The sequence below is a fragment of the Kogia breviceps genome, chromosome X (genome assembly GCF_026419965.1).
Source record: "Kogia breviceps isolate mKogBre1 chromosome X, mKogBre1 haplotype 1, whole genome shotgun sequence".
NCBI lineage: Eukaryota > Metazoa > Chordata > Mammalia > Artiodactyla > Physeteridae > Kogia > Kogia breviceps.
This window is the reverse complement of record NC_081330.1, coordinates 67280513-67300275: the sequence shown is the minus strand read 5'-3', so window position 1 is coordinate 67300275 and position 19763 is coordinate 67280513. Positions and strand designations below refer to the sequence as shown.

At 37.7% G+C, this 19763-nt stretch overlaps 1 protein-coding gene across 22 annotated transcripts in view; it reads right to left on the bottom strand.

The window, feature by feature from the left end:
* The window catches only part of ATRX (ATRX chromatin remodeler), a 253199-nt gene that overhangs the window by 174781 nt on the left and 58655 nt on the right, over nt 1–19763 (bottom strand). For 5 of the 22 annotated variants that reach the window (XM_067023710.1, XM_067023717.1, XM_067023713.1 and 2 more), the window contains exon 3: nt 4696–4867. The exons of 13 other annotated variants lie outside the window; for them this stretch is intronic. The gene's annotated coding sequence lies outside the window, so the exon portion shown is untranslated. Of the gene's footprint in view, nt 1–4695; nt 4868–6942; nt 7044–19763 lie in introns of those variants that run through there. 4 more of the 22 variants (XM_067023712.1, XM_067023714.1, XM_067023719.1 and 1 more) reach the window with 1 other exon arrangement.

Here is a 19763-nt window from a genome sequence, read left to right as displayed (position 1 = left end):
GATAGATGTCATTATACATTTGTCAAAATCCCTAGAATGTACAACATCAAGAGTGAAATTCAATGCAAACTATGGGTTTTAGATGATAATGACTTGTCACTGTAGGTTCATCAACTGTAACAGAAGTACAACTGTGGTGCAGGATGTTTACAGTGGGGGAGGCTATGCATGTGTGTGGATGCATAATAGGAAATTTCTGTACTTTCCACTCAATTTTTCTGTGTACCTAAAACTGCTCTAAAGAATATAATTTATTTTTAAAAACTCTTAATAAAGGGAACTTCCACAACAAGCTACAAAACACCCACAGGTAACATCATACTTAATGGTAAAAGACTGAATGCTTTCACTCTAAGATCAGAATAAGAGAAGGAAATCCTCTCCTGCCTCTTCCATTTAACATTGTAATGGAGATTCTAGCCAGAGCAAGTAAGCAAGATAAAAGAAATAAAAGGCAGCCAGACTGAAAAGGAAGAAGTAAAACTGTCTTTGGAGACATTATCTTGAATAGAGAAAGTCCCAATAAATCCATTAAAAATATTAGAACTAGTAAATGAGTTCGGAAAGGTTGAAGGATGTGAGAACAATATACAAAAGCCAACTGTATTTCTGTACACTTGCAAAGAATGATCTGAAAATAAAGAAAACAATCCACTTATAATAGCATCAAAAAGAATAAAATGCTTAGGAATAAATTTAACAAGAGAGGGCTTCCCTGGTGGCGCAGTGGTTGAGAGTCCGCCTGCCGATGCAGGGGACACGGGTTCGTGCCCCGGTCCGGGAAGATCGCACATGCCGCGGAGCGACTGCGCCCGTGAGCCATGGCCGCTGAGCCTGCGTGTCCGGAGCCTGTGCTCCGCAACGGGAGAGGCCACGACAGTGAGAGGCCCGCGTACCACAAAAAAAAAAAAAAAAAAAAAAAAAAAAAAAATTTAACAAGAGAAGTTAAAAACTTATACTCTGAAAACTACAAAACATCATTGAAAGAAATTAAAGACTTAAATCAATGGTAAAACACTGCATGGTCATGAAATAGAAGACAACATTAAGATGGCAATACTCCGCAAATTGATCTACAATTTTTTAAAAAAGGCAATCCCTGTCAGAATCTCACTTGACTTCTTTGTAGAAATTGACAAGCTCATTCTAAAATTCATGTAGAATTAAAATGGACCCAGAATAGTCAAAACTACCTTCAAAAGGAAAAACAAAATAGGAAGACTCGCACTTCAAGATTTTAAAACTTAGTGTAAAACAAGTATAATCAGTACAGTGTACTACAGGCAAAAGAACAGACATAAAACTCAGTCGAAAAGAAATGAAAATTCAGAAATAAACCCATATATCTATGGTCAACTGATTTCCAACAGCATGCCAAGACCATTCAAAAGGGAGAGAACAGTCTTTTCAACAAACAGTATGGCACAACTGTGTATCCACATGCAAAAAGTTAAGTTGGAGACCTGCCTTACGCCACATACAAAAATTGACTCTAAATGCATCATTAAGAGCCTAAACTATAAAACTCTTTGAAGAAAATATTGGGGTAAATCTTTGTGACCCCAGATTTAGAAATAGATCCTTAGACATAACACCATAAGTATGAGCAACAAGAATAAAAATAGATATGCTGGACTTTATCAAAACTAAAAACATTTGTGCTTCAAAGGACATCATCAAGAAAATTAAAGAAACATACACAACAGAACACTATTCAGCCTTAAAAGGGAAGAAAATTTTGATACATGCTATAACACTGATTAACCTTGAAGACATTATGCCAAGTAAAATAAGTGAGACACAAAAGGACAAATACTGTATGACCCCACTTATATGAGGTTCCTAAAGTAGTCATATTCACAGAGAAAAAACGTAGAATAGTGGTTGCCAGGGACTGGGGGTAAAGGGGATTGGGAAGTTAGTGATTTTAATGGGTACAGAGTTTCAGGTAGAGAAGACGAAAAAGTTCTGGAGATGGATGGTAGTGATGGTTACATAACAGTGTGAATGTACTTAATGCCATAGAACTGTATACTTAAAATTGGTTAAAATAGTAAATTTTATATTATGTATATTTTATCATAATAAAAGTCTAGAATATATAAAGAATTCTTACAAATCAATGATAAAAAAACAAACACCCAATTAAAAATGAGCAAAGGATCTAAATAGATAATTCATACACAAACTACCAATAAGCACATGAAGAGATGCTCAACATCATTAACCATTAGGCAAAATGAAAACCAAAACCATAATAAGACACAACTTCACATGTACTAGGATAGATAAAATTAAAGTCAGATAACAATTACTGTTGGCAAGGATGCAGAAAAAAAATCAGAATCCTCATACACTGTGGGGAGGAAAGTGCAATGGTGTAGCCACTTTGGGAAACAGTTTGATATTTCCTCAAAGGATTTAACAGAGTTACCATATAACTCAACAATTCCACTCCTAGGTATATAACCAAGAGAAATGAAAATATATGGCCACACACAAACTTGTTCACAAATGTTTATAGTAGCATTATTCATAATAGCCAAAAGGTAGAAACAAGATGTTATTGTCCATCAACAAATCAAACAAATGTGGTATAACCATATAAAGGAATGTTATTTGGTCATAAAAAGAAACAAAGTACTAATATGCACTACAATATAAATACACCTTGAACACATACTAAGTGAAAGAAGCCAATCACAAAGAACCACATGTAATAGAATGCCATTCATAAGAAAGTCTGAAATAGGGAAATCTATAAAGACAAGAAAGTAGATTAGTGGATGCTTAAGGCTGGGGGTAGAGGTGGATATCTAAAGAGTACAGAGTTTCTTTTTAAGGTGATAATAACGTTATAAAATTTACTGTGGTGACGGCTGCATGTATTTGTGAACATACTAAAAACTACTAAATTGTACACTTTAAACTGGTGAATTGTATGGTAAGTAAATTATATCTCAATAGTGGTGTTAAAAGTTTTAGTAGTCATTAGGGAAATGCAAATTAAAACACACTGAGATATCACTAGATACCTATCAGAATGTCTAAATTTTTTTTTAAAATAGTGGTAAAACCAAAAGCTGGAGAGGATGCAGAGAAATTAATCCTTCTTACGTTGCTGTGAGAATATAAATTGGTATAGCCACTCTGGAAAACAAATTTAGGAGTGTCCTTGAAAAAAAAAACATGCAACCATCCTATGACGCACCAACTGCACTCTTGGGTATTTATCTCAGAGAAATGAAAACTTCTGTTTGACACAAAAACCTGTACACTAATGTTTACCAGCAGCTTTATTTGTAACAGCCCAAATCTGGGATCATCCCAGATGTCCCTTAACAGGTAAATGGTTAAAATGCGGTACATCCATACCATAGAAAATTACACATTGCAATAAAAAGGAGAGAACTATTGATACATGCAACGACCTGGCTGAATCCCAAGGGAATTATGCTACAGTGAAAAAACCCAATCCCCAAATGTCATATACTATAGGATTCCATTTATAGAACATGTTTAAAATGAAAAACAATTTATAAATGGAGGACAAATTAGTGATTTCCAGGTGTTAGGCACAGGTAGGAGTAGGGGTAGGGAGCTGAGCATGATTATAAAAGGGCAAGAAGAGGAATCTGCATGTTGACTGTGGTGGTGGATACATGAATCAACTCAAGGTAATCAAACTGTATAGAACTTAACAAAAACACAAAAGTACATGTAAAACTGAGGAAATCTAAATCAGATTGGTAGATATCAATAACGTGGTTCACTGACAATATGTAGTATTTCTGTAGAATGTTGCTATCGTGAGAAACTGGGAGAAGTGTATAAGAGCTGTGTGTGTGTTACCACTTTAGGAAAAAAACTCAGAAAACTAGGGGAGGGGAACTTCCTCAACTTGACAGAATATTTACAAAAATCTTATACAGTAACCATCATACTTAATGGTGAAAGAGTTGAACGCTTTCCCACTAACATCAGAAACATCAAGATGTCTGCTATCATCACTCTTCTTCAACGTAATAATGGAAAATACAGAAAGTCCTACCCAGCATAATGAGGCAAGAAAAGGAAATAAAAGACAAAGAGATGGAACGGAAGAAACAAATGTGACCATATTTGCAGACAACCAGATTAGGTAGAAAATGCCAATAAATCTAAAAGATGAAAAAGAAGCTACCTAGAGCAAGTTCACAGGATACAAGGTAGACATAAAAAACATAACTGAATTCCTGTAGTGAACAACTGGAATCTGAAATTTAAAAACGAGGGAATTTAAAATAGCACCACAGAGGGAGGAGAGAAGATGGCGGAAGACTAAGACGCGGAGATCTCCTTCCTCCCCACAGATACATCAGAAATACATCTACATGTTGAACTCCTCCTATAAAACACCCAATGAACACTGGCAGAAGACCTCAGACCTTCCAAAAGGCAAGGAACACCCCACATACGTGTGTAGGGCAAAAGAAAAAAGAAAAAACAGAGACAAAAGAATAGGGACGGGACTTGCACCAGTAGTAGGGAGCTGTGAAGGAGGAAAGGTTCCCACACACTAGAAGCCCCTTCATGGGCAGAGACTGCAGGTGGCAGAGGGGGGAGCTTCAGAGCCACGGAAGACAGCGCAGTAACAGGGTGCAGAGGGCAAAGCAGAGAGATTCCCGCAGGGGATCGGTGCCGAGCAGCACTCACCAGCCCAAGAGCCTTGTCTGCTCACCCGCTGGGACAGGCGAGGGGGGTGTGTGCTAGGAGCTGAGGCTTGAGCTTCAGTCGGATCCCAGGGAGAGGACTGGCGGCGTGAACACAGACTGAAGGGGTTACTGCACCACAGCTAGCCAGGGGGGAGTCCAGGAGAAGTCTGGAGCTGGCAAAGAAGCAAGAGACATTTTCTTGCCTCTTTGTCTCCTGGGGCGTGAGGAGAAGGGATTAAGCACGCCACGTAAAGGAGCTCCAGAGGCAAAGGAGCTCCAGAGGCGGGTGCGGAGCTGCCAAAGAGACGAGACATTTTCTTGCCTCTTTGTCTCCTGGTGCGAGAGGAGAGGGGATTAAGCGCACCACATAAAGAAGCTCCAGAAACGGGTGCGAGCCACGGCTATCAGCAGGGACACCAGAGATGGGTATGAGACGCTAAGGCCGCTGCTGCTGCCACCAAGAAGCCTGTGTGCGAGTACAGGTCACTCTCCACACCTTCCCTCTCGGAAGGCTGTAGAGCCCGCCACCGCCAGGATCCTGAGATCCAGGGACAACTTTCCCAGGAGAAGGCACGGCGTGCCTCAGGCTGGTGCAAAGTCATGCTGGCCTCTGCTGCCACAGGCTAGCCCCACATCAGAATCCCTCCCTCACCCCCGGAACTGAGTGAGCCAGAGCCCCCGAATCAGCTGCTCCCTTAACCCCATCCTCTTTGAGCAAAGAGCAGACGCCCTTAGGCGAACTACACACAGAGGCAGGGCCAAGTATAAAGCTGAACCCCGGGAGCTCTTCAAACAAAGAAGAGAGGAGGAGGTCTCTCCGAGCAGCCTGAGAAGCAGCAGATTAAATCTCCACAATCAATTTCAACTGCCCTGCATCTGAATAGATAGTGACTCATCCCAAGTTGAGGAGGTGGACTTCGGGAGCAAGATATATTATTATTTTCCCCTTTTTCTTTTTTTGTGAGTGTGTATGTTGTGTGCTGCTGTGTGAGATTTTGTCTGTTTAGCTTTGCTTAAACCATTTGTCCTAGGGTTCTGACTGACCCGTTTTTATTTTTATTACTTTTTAAAATTTTTCTTCTTAATAATTGTTTTTTATTTTACTAACTTTACTTTATCCTACTTTATTTTACCTTCTTTTTTTCTTTCTTTCTTTCTTCCTTACTTTCTTCCTCTCTTCCTTCCACCCTTCCATTCTCCCTTTCAGCATTCCTTCCTTCCTTCCTTTCTTCCTTCCTTTCCTTTCAATTTTTTCTCCATTTTCTTCTCACCCATGTGGATTAAAGGCTCTTGGTGCTCCAGCCAGGCATCAGGGCTGTGTCTCTGAGGTGGGAGAACCAACTTCAGGACACTGGTCCAAAAGAGACCTCCCAGCTCCATGTAATATCAAACAGGGAAAATATCCCAGACATCTCCATCTCAACACCAGGACCCAGTTTCACTCAACAACCAGCAAGTTACAGTGCTGGACACCCTATGCCCAACAACTAGCAAGACAGGACTACAGCCCCATCCATTAGCAGTGACACTGCCTGAAATCATACTAAGGCTACAGACACCCCAAAACACAACACCAGACGTGGACCTGCCCACCAAAAAGACAAGATCCAACGTCATCCCCCAGAACACAGGCAGTAGTCCCCACAACCAGGAAACCTACTCAACCCACTGAACCAATCTTAGCCACTGGGGACCAGACACCAAAAACAACGGGAACTACGAACTTGCAGACTGCAACAAGGAGATGCCAAACATAGTACGGAAAATGAAAAGACAGAAAAACACACAACACATGAAGAAGCAAGGTAAAAACCCACCAGACCAAAAAATGAAGAGGAAATAGGCAGTCTACTTGAAAAAGAATTCAGAATGATAGGAAAGATAATCCAAAATCTTGGAAATAGAATAGACAAATTGCAATAAACAATTAATGAGGACTTAGAAGAAATAAAGAGGAAGCAAGCAACGATGAGCAACACAAAAAATGAAACTACAAATACTCTAGATGGGATCAATAGCAGAAAAACTGAAGCAGAAGAACGGATAAGTGACCTGGAAGATAAAATAGTGGAAATAACTACTGCAGAGCAGAATAAAGAAAAAAGAATGAAAAGAACTGAGGACAGTCTCAGAGACCTCTGGGACAACATTAAATGCACCAACATTCGAATTATAGGGTTCCCAGAAGAAGAAGAGAAAAAGAAAGGGACTGAGAAAATATATGAAGACATTATAGTTGAAAACTTACCTAATAAGGGAAAGGAAATAGTTAATCAAGTCCAGGAAGCACAGAGAGTCCCATACAGGATAAATCCAAGGAGAAACACGCCAAGACACATATTAATCAAACTGTCAAAAATTAAATACAAAGAAAAAATATTAAAAACAGCAAGGGAAAAACAACAAATAACACACAAGGGAATCCCCATAAGGGTAACAGCTGATCTTTCAGCAGAAACTCTGCAAGTCAGAAGGGAATGGCAGGACATATTTAAAGTGAAGAAAGAGAAAAACCTACAACCAAGATTACTCTACCCAGCAAGGATCTCATTCAGATTTGATGGAGAAATTAAAACCTTCACAGACAAGCAAAAGCTGAGAGAGTTCAGCACAACCAAACCAGCTTTACAACAAATGCTAAAGGAACTTCTTTATGCAAGAAACACAAGAGAAGGAAAAGACCTACAAGAACAAATCTGAAACAATTAATAAGTCGTAATAGGAACATACATATTGATAATTACCTTAAATGTAAATGGATTAAATGCTCCCACCAAAATATACAGACTGGCTGAATGGATACAAAAACAAGACCCATATATATGCTGTCTACAAGAGACCCACTTCAGACTTAGGGATACATACAGACTGAAAGTGAGGGGATGGAAAAAGATATTCCATGCAAATGGAAGTAGCAATACCCATATCAGACAAAATAGACTTTAAAATAAAAACTATTACAAGACACAAAGAAGGACACTACATAATGATCAAGGGATCCATCCATGAAGAAGATATAACAATTGTAAATATTTATGCACCCAACATAGGAGCACCTCAATACATAAGGCAAATACTAACAGCCATAAAAGGGGAAATCGACAGTAATGCAATCATAGAAGGGGACTTTAACACCCCACTTTCACCAATGGACAGATCATCCAAAATGAAAATAAATAAGGAAACACAAGCTTTAAATGATACATTACACAAGATGGACTTAATTGATATTTATACGACATTCCATCCAAAAACAACAGAATACACATTTTTCTCAAGTGCTCATGGAACATTCTCCAGGAAAGTTCATATATTGAGTCACAAATCTAGCCTTGGTAAATTTAAGAAAATTGAAATCGTAACAAGTATCTTTTCCAACCACAAAGCTATGAGACTAGATATCAATTATAAGAAAAGATCTGTAAAAACTACAAACACATGGAGGCTAAATAATACACTACTTAATAACGAAGTAATCACTGAAAAATATCAAAGACAAAATCAAAAAATACCTGGAAACAAATGACAATGGAGACGCGATGAACCCAAACCTATGGGATACAGCAAAAGCAATTCTAAGAGGGAAGTTTATAGCAATACAATCCTACCTAAAGAAACAGGAAACATCTGAAATAAACAACCTAACCTTGCACCTAAAGCAATTAGAGAAAGCAGAACAAAACATTTAGCAGAAGGAAAGAAATCATAAAGATCAGATCAGAAATAAATGAAAAAGAAATAAAGGAAACGATAGCAAAGATCAATAAAACTAAAAGCTGGTTCTTTGAGAAGATAAACAAAATTAATAAACCATTAGCCAGACTCATTAAGAAGAAAAGGGAGAAGACTCAAATCAATAGAATTAGAAATGAAAAAGGAGAAGTAACAACCGACACTGCAGAAATACAAAACATTATGAGAGATTACTACAAGCAACTCTATGCCAATAAAAAGGACAACCTGGAAGAAATGGACAAATTCTAAGAAATGCACAATCTGCCAAGACTGAACCAGGAAGAAATAGAAAATATGGACAGACCAATCACAAGCACTGATACTGAAACTGTGATTAAAAATCTTCAAAAAAACAAAAGCCCAGGACCAGATGGCTTCACAGGCGAATTCTATCAAACATTCAGAGAAGAGCTAACACCTATCCTTCTCAAACTCTTCCAAAAGATAGCAGAGGGAGGAACACTCCCAAACTCATTCTATGAGGCCACCATCACCCTGATAACAAAACCAGACAAAGACGTCACAAAGAAAGAAAACTACAGGCCAATACCACTGATTAATATAGATGCAAAAATCCTCAACAAAATACTAGCAAACAGAATCCAACAGTACATTAAAAGGATCATACACCATCACCAAGTGGGGTTTATTCCAGGAATGCAAGGATTCTTCAATATACACAAATCAATCAACGTGATACACCATATCAACAAACTGAAGGAGAAAAACCGTATGATCATCTCAATAGATGCAGAGAAAGCTTTTGACAAAATTCAACACCCATTTATGATAAAAACCCTGCAGAAAGTAGGCATAGAGGAAACGTTCCTCAACGTAATAAAGGCCATATACGACAAACCCACAGCCAGCATCATTCTCAATGTTGAAAAACTCAAACCATTTCCACTAAGATCAGGAACAAGACAAGGTGGCCCACTCTCACCACTCTTATTCAACCTAGTTTTGGAGGTTCTAGCCACAGCAATCAGAGAAGAAAAAGAAATAAAAGGAATCCAAATAGGAAAAGAAGAAGTAAAGCTGTCTCTGTTTGCAGATGACATGAAACTATACATAGAGAATCCTAAGGATGCTACTAGAAAACTACTAGAGCTTATCAATGAATTTGGTAAAGTAGTAGGGTACAAAATTAATGCACAGAAATCTCTGGCATTCTTATACACTAATGATGAAAAATCTTAAAGTGAAATAAGACTCCCATTTACCACTGCAACAAAAAGAATAAAATATCTAGGAATAAACCTACCTAAGGAGAAAAAAGACCTGTATGCAGAAAATTATAAGACACTGATGAAAGAAATTAAAGATGATACAAATAGATGGAGAGGTATATCATGTATATCTCTTACCCAAAGCAATGTATAGATTCAATGCAATCCCTATCAAACTACTACTGCCATCTGTTACAAAACTAGAAAAAAAAAATCACAATTTGTATGGAAACACAAAAGACCCCAAATAGCCAAAGCAAACTGGGGAATGAAAAATGGAGCTGGAGGAATCAGACTCCCTGACTTCAGACTATACTACAAAGCTACAGTAATCAAGACAGTATGGTACTGGCACTAGAACAGAAATCTAGATCAATGGAACAGGATAGAAAGCCCAGAGATAAACCCTCACACATATGATCACCTTACCTTTGATAAAGGAGACAAGAATAAACAGTGGAGAAAAGACAGCCTCTTCAATAAATGGTGCTGCGAAAACTGGACAGGTACATGTAGAAGTATGAAATTAGAACACTAACACCATACACAAAAACAAACTCAAAATGGGTTAAAGACCTAAATGTAAGGCCAAATACTATCAAATTTTTAGAGGAAAACATAGGCAGAACACTCTATGACATAAATCACAGCAAGACCCTTTTTGACCCACCTCCTAGAGAAATGGAAATAAAAACAAAAATAAACAAATGGGACCTAATGAAACTTAAAAGCTTTTGCACAGCAAAGGATACCATAAACAAGACCAAAAGACAACCCTCAGAATGGGAGAAAATAGTTGCAAATGAAGCAACTGACAAAGGATTAATATCCAAAATTTATAAGCAATTCATGCAGCTCAATAACAAAAAAACAAACAACCCAATCCAAAAATGGGCAGAAGACCTAAATAGACATTTCTCCAAAGAAGATATACAGATTGCCAACAAACACATGAAAGAATGCTCAACATCATTAATCATGAGAGAAATGCAAATCAAAACTACAATGAGATACCATCTCACACCGGTCAGAATGGCAATCATCAAAAAATCTACAAACAATAAATGCTGGAGAGGGTGTGGAGAAAAGGGAACCCTCTTGCACTGCTGGTGGGAATGTAAATTGATACAGCCACTATGGAGAACAGTATGGAGGTTTCTTGATAAACTACAAATAGAACTACCATACGACCCCGCAATCCCACTACTGGGCATATACCCTGAGAAAACCATAATTCAAAAAGAGTCATGTACCAAAATGTTCATTGCAGCTCTATTTACAATAGCCAGGACATGGAAGCAACCTAAGTGTCCATCAAGAGATGAATGGATAAAGAAGAGGTGGCACATATATACAATGGAATACTACTCAGCCATAAAAGGAAATGAAACTGAGTTATTTGTAATGAGGTGGATAGACCTGGAGTCTGTCATACAGAGTGAAGTAAGTCAGAAGGAGAAAAACAAATACCGTATGCTAACACATATATACGGAATCTAAGGAAAAAAAAAATGTCATGAAGAGACTAGGGGTAGGATGGGAATAAAACACAGACCTACTAGAGCATGGACTTGAGGATATGGGGAGGGAGAAGGGTAAGCTGTGATAAAAAAAATAATAAAAATATTATAATAAAAATAAAATAGCACCACAAAAATGAAGTAAGGTAAAAATGTATCAAAGTATGTGCAAGATTATTATATGGCTAATTACAAAACACTGGGCCAACTGAGTTTCTATCAACATTTTTTTCTCTATCATTAAACATTCCTATTGTTTACATGTACTAGGTTGATAACTACACAGATTTATTGGGGAAAGGATCTGAAGAGCAAGTGTTCTGCACACTTTTTATTTTTCAATGTTTTCTATTCAGATTGGATAATTTCTATTAGACTATCATCAAATTTACTGACACTATTATAGCTATCTCTAATCTCCTGTTAAGTACAATGTTTTTTTTATTCAGAAATTTATTTTTCAGTTCTAGAACTTCAAATTGGTTATTTTTTACATTTTCTATGTTTGTACTCAGATTTCTTACCTGTCCATTCAACATAAATGTATTTGCTTTATTATACTAAAGCATAGTTACAATAGCTGCTTTAATATTCTTGTTTGCTAATTTCAACATTTGAGACATATGTGGATTGTCTCTACTGCTTGCCTTTCCTTTTGAACATGAGTCTCAATTTCCTCTTTTTATTTCAGATTGAGTACTGGACATTTTTAAAGATACAGTGAAAATACTGCATGCTGTTACAGTTGATATTTTTGTTAATAGCAGATGGTCAACTTACCTGAAATCGAACCCCAAAATATATACCCTCTAGTGTAAGCAGCTGAAAGCTGTATTCTGTTCTTTTAGCCCTAACTGGGCTACCTAGAATCTGGGCTGCACTTGTGATTCAACCAGTTATGGCAAGAGTTTTTGCAGGTTCCGGAGCTCCCAAGCTGTAGCTCTCTTCTAGGTGGGATCTCCCCTCTCATTTTACTAAACCTACTGTGGTCTCCCTAAATTCATTTATGCCTCATCAAGAATGCAGGTTTCCATTCAACTCTTAATTGAAGAATAATTAACTTAATACATTAGTTTTAGGTGTACAACATAGTGATTCAATATTTTATACTTTACAAAATGACCACCTCTACAAGTCTATTTATCATCTGTCACCATACAAAGTTCTTACAATACTGATGACTATTAATTTTTATTTAAATGTTTGATAGAATTTACCTATAAAGCCAACTGCTCTTCAACTTTTGTTTGTTGGAAATTTTTTGATTACTAATTGAATTTCATTACTAATCAGTCTCTTCAGATTTTGTATTTCTCCATTATTCAGTTTTGAAAATTTTAAGTTTCTAGGAATTTATCCATTTCTTCGATGTCCAATTTGTTGGCACAGTAGTCTCTTAGGATTCATTGCATTGAGGTGGTATAAGTTGTTACTTTTCCTCTTTCCTTTCTCATTTTATTGATTTGGACTCTCTTTTTTTCATGATGAGTCTGACTTAAGGTTTTTCAATTTTGTTTATATTTTCCAAAAATAAACTACCTCATAGTTTCATTGATCTTTTCTATTATTTTTTAGTCTTTATTTCATTTTTTTCTGCCCTGATCTTTATGGTTTATTTCCTTCTACTAACTTTGGGGTTTGTTTGTTCTTCTTTTTCTAGCTCCTTTGTATGTAAGAAAAGCATGATCCCCAAAAGGAAATCTATAAATTAGACTTGCTCAAAATTTAAAACTTTCACTCTGCAAAACACCCTGTTAAGAGGAAGAAGACAAGCTATCAGTTGCATTATTTCCAATCTGACCTTTATTATTTCCTTCCTTTTACTAAGTCGGGGCTTGTTTTGTTCTTCTTTTTCTAGTCCCTTTAAATGTAAAGCTACATTTTTTTAATTTGAGATTTTTCTTTTTTCTTGAAGTTGGCCTGTATCACTATAATCTTCCCTCTTGGAAATGCTTTTGCTGCATCCCATAGATTTTGGAAAGTTGTGTTTCCATTTTCATGTGTCTCAAGGTATTTTTTAATTTCCTCTTTGATTTCTTTGTTGATGCATTGGTTTTGTAGCATTTTGTTTAGTACCCCAGCTTTCTTTTCATTTCCTTTTGCATTGAATACCTTTTTCTATCCCTTCAGTATCACTGTTTTTCTTTAGATCTGAAGTGAGTCTCTTGTAGGCAGCATATAAATGGGTCTTGTTTATTAATCTATTCAGCCATCTCTATTTTGATTGGAGCATTTAGTCAATTTATATTTAAAGTGGTTATTGATAAGGATGTACTTATTGCCATTTTAATTATTTTCTGCTTGTTTTTGTAGTTATTCTCTATTCCTTTCTTCTCTTGGTTTCTTCCCTTGTAGTTTTTTTTTTAATATTTTGTTAATTTATTTTTTGGCTGCCTTGGGTCTTAGCTGCGGCGCCTGGACTTTTCTCTAGTTGTGGCGCATGGGCTCTCTAGTTGCAGTGCACAGACTTAGTTGCCCCGTGGCATGTGGCATCTTAGTTCCCTGACCAGGGATCAAACCCACATCCCCTGCGTTGGAAGGCAGATTCTTAACCACTGGACCACCAGGGAAGTTTCTTCCCTTGTAGTTTGATGATTTTCTTTATGTTTGGGCTCCTTTATTTTTTGTTTATCTATTGTAGGTTTTGGGTTTGCAGTTACCATTAGGTTGATATGTGCGCACACATACACACACACACACATCAATTTAATTTAGGCTGATAGTTGCTTAAGTTCAAATATATTCTGAAAGTACTACATTTTTACTACCCCCCAACATTTTGTTCCTGACATAATATTTTACAACTTTATACTGTGTATCCCTTAGCTACTTATTGTAGTTATAGTTGATTTTACTACTTTTTGTCTTTTAACCTCCCTACTGGCTTTATAAGTGGCTGATTTACTATATATTTACCTTTACCAGTGAGATTTTTTTCTTTCATATATTTTCTTATTTCTAGCTATTGCCTTGTCTTTTCCACCTAAGAAGATGTTTTAACATTTCTTGTAAGTCCATTTTAGTGGTGCTGAACTCCTTTAGGTTTTGCTTGTCTGGGAAACTCCATCTCTCCTTCAATTCTGAATGATAACCTTGCCAGGTAGAGTATTTTTGGTTGGAAGTTTTATTACTTTCAATACTTTAAATATATCATGCCACCCGCTTCTGGCTTGCAGAGTTTCTGCTGAAAAATCAGCTAATAATTTTATGGGATTTTCCTTGTATATGATTAGTTGTTTTTCTCCTGCTGTCCATAAAATTATTTCTTTATCTTTTGCCATTTTATTTACATGTCTTGGTGTGGATCTCTTTGGGTTCACCTTGCTTGGGACTCTGTGATTCTTGTACCTAGATGTCTGTTTCCTCTCCCAGACTAGGTAAGTTTTCAGACATTATTTCTTTAAGTAAATTTTTCGTCTCTTTCTCTCTCTCTTCTCCATCTGAGACCCCTACCCCTATTATGAGAATGTTTGTACTCCTGATGTCCCAGAGGTCCCTTTAACTCTCATTTTTTTTTAATTTTTCTTTTTTTCTGTTCTGATTGGGTGCTTTCCACTATTCTGTCTTCCAAATCACTGATGTGTTCTACTGTATCAACTAATCTGCTGTTAATTTCCTCTGTTGTATTTTCCAATATTGTGTTCTTCAGTTCTGACTGGTTCTTTCTTATATATTCTAACCCTTTGTTGAAGTTCTCACTGTGTTCCTCCATTCTTCTCCCTAGTTTGGTAAGCATCTTTATGACCATTTCTTTGAATTCATTATCAGGTAAATTACTTATCTCCATTTCATTAATATTTTTTTCTGCAATTTTATCTTGTTCTTTCACTTTGAACATATTCCTCTGTCCCCATTTTGTTTGACTTTGTGTTTCTTTCTATACATCAGGCAAAACAGGTACCTCTCCTGGTCTTGAAGGCATAACCTCAGTTAAGAGCATCCCCTGTGTAGTCTGTGTGTGCCAGGCAGCTTTGGCAAACCGGCTGGAGCCTAATAAGTCATGGGCCAGGGGGTCCTGGGGCACTGTACACTCAGGCTGCCTTAGTAGGACGCCTATAGCTTGTGTGGGCCACAGGTATGCTGAGGTGGCCCTGGAAGGCCACCTAGAGAATGTGGACTATGTTCCCACTTGTGCTATCAAGGTAAAGGAGGAACACAAAAAATGGTGCTCTCTAGCACCTTCAACATTGGAGATAGTTCCAGCAGTTCCCTGCCCATTTAGCAGACACTCTAGGGTTAGTAAGTGGATTTCCTTCATGTACAGTCTAAGTCCCCTTTAAATCACTGTTTTTTTCTCTGTGCCCCAGGGGAGGCGGGTCTGTACACAGGCCCCTTAGTGATATTCCTCGCCACAGCAGTACACCACACTGAAGTGGGGGGTTCCCATCAATACTCTGTCTCTGTTGTGGAAAAGCTGTTTAATCAGACCTCAGTTCTTCTGCAAGAGGCATTGCTCTTTACGTAGCTGTAGATTCAGTGTGTCTGTGGGAAGGGGTGAGATCAGGGTCTTCCTACACCACCACCTTGGACGAAATGCTGAGTTTTATGCTGGTTCAACCTTAGTCACAAGAAGGCTATCAGAAGTAGTGGGGTTGCAAGCTCAAACAGTATATCCAGAAGGACAGAGCTATCCAAGTCTTAAATTCCACTGATGGAGCTAACTGGCACATTTCCTAAGGAAAAAAGGCTTAACAATTGGGAATTCAGCCATTAACACTTCTTTCTTCCATGGGCTGACCCTACTCCAGTTTGTGTCTTCTTTGTGTCACTCTTCAGTTTCTTCACATCATTGTGTTCAGTATTTTGGTCAGAATTAATAATTGGTATCTGTGAGAGATATCTGTTTATCCATACAGAGCTACTCTGCCACTACCAGAAGCAGAACTCTCCAACTAACTACTGAATATAGAACTGTGACAACATGATTTCGTTCTAAAAACAAAAGGAACTTTAAACAAATATTTAACATTAGTTAGGTTTCTTTATTGTTATGGTTTGGTTTGCAAATTTTAAACTATGTAGATACAATGAAGACTGATCAACTGAGTACATAAACTGAGGATAATGGAGCCACCTTTCTTTCTGTTGCAGTAAGAAGTTAAAATACAAAAAGAGGAAGACTATAATGATGTCTGTAGTCCAAAGTAAAATTAAAAGTATCAATATCAATGCATGAAAACATAACACATATATTGGCTTTCTCTGCTAAAGGGCCTGGAGGCAGACATCCTGGTGGCAATGAGCACATCATACACCCAGATATTGCTTTCTAAATACCATATCCCACTAAAATGAATCAGAACTCCTTGGAGAAATAACTGATTCCAGGGCTGGGGAAGGGACAGTGCAAAGTAAATAATGAACATCTAGTGAGAGCAAAAAGTAAGAAAGTGCTCAAGGTTGATGAAGACTTGTGAAAAGGTCTGCAGGAGCCATACAAAAGGGGTTCCCACTAGCCAATACTGGTACAATCTGGATATTAAAATAATGACAGTAAGAAAATGTTCATGGAAAAAGAAAAAAATTAGTATATACTATTATAAACAAATGAATACAAAGCGTAGAAATATAAAGTTGTCCCTTATAGTAATATGTCATCTAAAACATAGGAGGAATGATAGATCAGAACATCATGATTTTGAACCCATCATAGTAACATATCATTGAGCCAAGAATCGTGAATGGATGTGGTGTAGGCAGAATTTCTAGGAATGGTCCCCAAGATTTCATGACCCTGAATCTTCAGAACCTGTGAATGTGAGGAAATAACACTCCCATGGTTTTGCTATGTAAAATGGCACAGTTGACCTTAAAAATGGGAGCTCACTGGGGAGTGGTGAGAAGGAGGGGGTCTAATCTAATCACATGAGACCTTTAAAGTAGAAAAATGACTCCAGCTCGTGCAGAAGGTGCAGAGAAGCAAGCAAAACGATAAGTCAGCGAAATTCAAAGCATGAGGAAGACACAATGTGTTTTTGCTGTCTTTGTAGATGGAGGGGGCAATGTGAGAGGAAATTAAGGAGCTGAGAGGATCCTGGCCAACAGTCAGCAAGAAATGGGGACCTCAGGCCTACAACCACAATGAACTGAATTCTGCCAACAACCTGAATGAGCATGGAAATGGATTTTTCCACAGAGTCTTTCAGAAAGGAACACAGTCTTACTGTCACTTTGACTTAGGCTTTGTGATTCCCTGAGCAGAGCTCATCAAAACCCACCTGGACTCCAAACCTACAGAACTATGAGATAATAAATTTGGGTTGGGACTTCCCTGGTGGTACAGTGGTTAAGAATCCACCTGCCAATGTGGGGGATGCGGGTTTGATCCCTGCTCCAGGAAGACCCCACATGTTTCAGAGCAACTAAGCCCATGTGCCACAACTACTCAGCCTGAGCTCTAGAGTCCGCAAGCCACAACTACTGAGCCCACATGCCACAACTAGTGAAGCCCGCACACCTAGAGTCCTAGAGTCCGTGCTCTGCAACAAGGGAAGCCACTGCAATGAGAAGCCTGCACACCACAATGAAGAGGAGACCCCACTCGCCACAACTAGAGAAAGCCCATGTGCAGCAACGAAGACCCAATGCAGCCATAAATAAATAAATAATATGGGTTGTTTTAAGCTGCCAAGTTTGTGGTAATTTGCAGTAAGAAACCATAAAAGTTAATTTCTGATGATGAAAAGAATACCTGTTAATTTCAAAGTAATCTTCAACAAATTATTTATTAGTTACAAAGGAATAAATCATACCCTTACAGTGGCTTAACCTAGAAAAAAAACCATAACCAAATAACCTAAGTTAACATCACCAATAAACAGGGAGATTACATCACATGCCTTGTGATATGATGCATGGACAAGAACATAACACCACTTACATGGCAATCCTGCCAAAAATTAAAAATCCCAATCTAATTATAACTAATCAGACAAATCCACATTGAGGGACAACCACCAAAATAATATATCTGTACATTTGAAAAATGTTATGGTTCCAGCTTGTTTCAGATTTGAAAAGGCTAAAGACCAAGTAACTATATACAATGTGGCATCTTCAACTGGATCCTGGACTTGTGGGGGGAAGTTACCTATGAAAACACTGTTGGGACAATTTATGAATTAAGACTATGGACTGTGGATTAGATAAAAGTACATATTTCATTTTATTCACCTATTTATCCCTCCCATTGTTATTTGTAACCTCCTGTATTTTGGTGTCACCATTTCAAATTATTTTCCTTCTCATTAAGAAAACCCTTTAGTATTTCCTCTAGTGTCGGTGTGCTGACATCAAGTTCTCACTTTTTATCTTTATTCCACCTTCACTTTTCAAAGATGTTTTCACTGAGAAAACTTCAACGCTGGCAATTATTTTCAATTGTCACTTTAAATAAATCATTTCTTCATCATCCAGCTTCTAACATTCCTGTCGTCAAATGAGCTATCAGTGTTACTGTTGTTCAGAAACATTCAACATTCAAAAAGCAAAGACATTTTTCCTCTGGCTGCTCCTAAGATTGTTCTCTTTGTTTTCGTTCTTTAGGAGTTTAATTATGATATTCATAGCTGTAGTTTTCTATTTATCCTCCTGCATGGGGTTCACAGTGTTTCATTAATCTACAGCTTGACGTCCTTCTTCACTTTTATAAAATGCTCAGTGAGGGACTTCCCTGGTGGTCTGGTGGTAAAGAACCCGCCTTACAACGCAGGGGATGCAGGTTTGATCCCTGGTTAGGGAGCTAAGATCCCACATGACACGGGGCAACTAAGCCCACGCGCCACAACTACTGAGCTTGCACATCTCAACAAGAGAGCCTGCGCACCTCAACAAGAGAGCCTGCATGCCGCAAACTACAGAGCCCACGTGCCCTGGAGTCTGCATGCCACAACTAGAGAAGAGAAAATCCTCACGCCACAACTAGAAAGACGCCCAAGCACCACAATGAAAGAGCCAGCACACCGTAACTAAATCCTGACACAGCCAAAAATAAATAAAATAAATAAATAATAAATAAATCTTTAAACATAAAAAAGAAAATGCTCAGTGAATATCTCATCAAACTCAGCTTCTGACCCATTCTCTCTTTTCTCCTTCTGGTACTCTAATTACACATATGGCTGAACTTTTCACTGTGATCTACCGCTCTTCACCCTTTTTGTACACACTGTGTTTGTGTGCAAGTACGTGTGTGTGTGTGTGTGTGTGTATTCACCTCTTATATATGTGGCTACCCTTATAAACCTCAAAACAAATTATGGTAATCATCATATATGATAAAAGATACTTTTAAAAAGGAAAAAGGGAGGTAGAGAGGAGATGTTTTTTATTTAAAAGAAAATTATGTACCAAGTCTACTCAAAGAAGTTATCAAACAACATAAAAATGTAACTCATAATACATGAATAACTTCTAGGATAATATATTTCTGTACTATTCCTACAACTTCTAATACTACCTACTTTAAACAGTTAACATTCATCACCCACCTCTGTAAAACATTTCCATTACACACAAAACCCTAAGTATATGCTTCTCTAAGCACCTATAACCATAAAACCTTACACTTTTTACTTATCTGAATT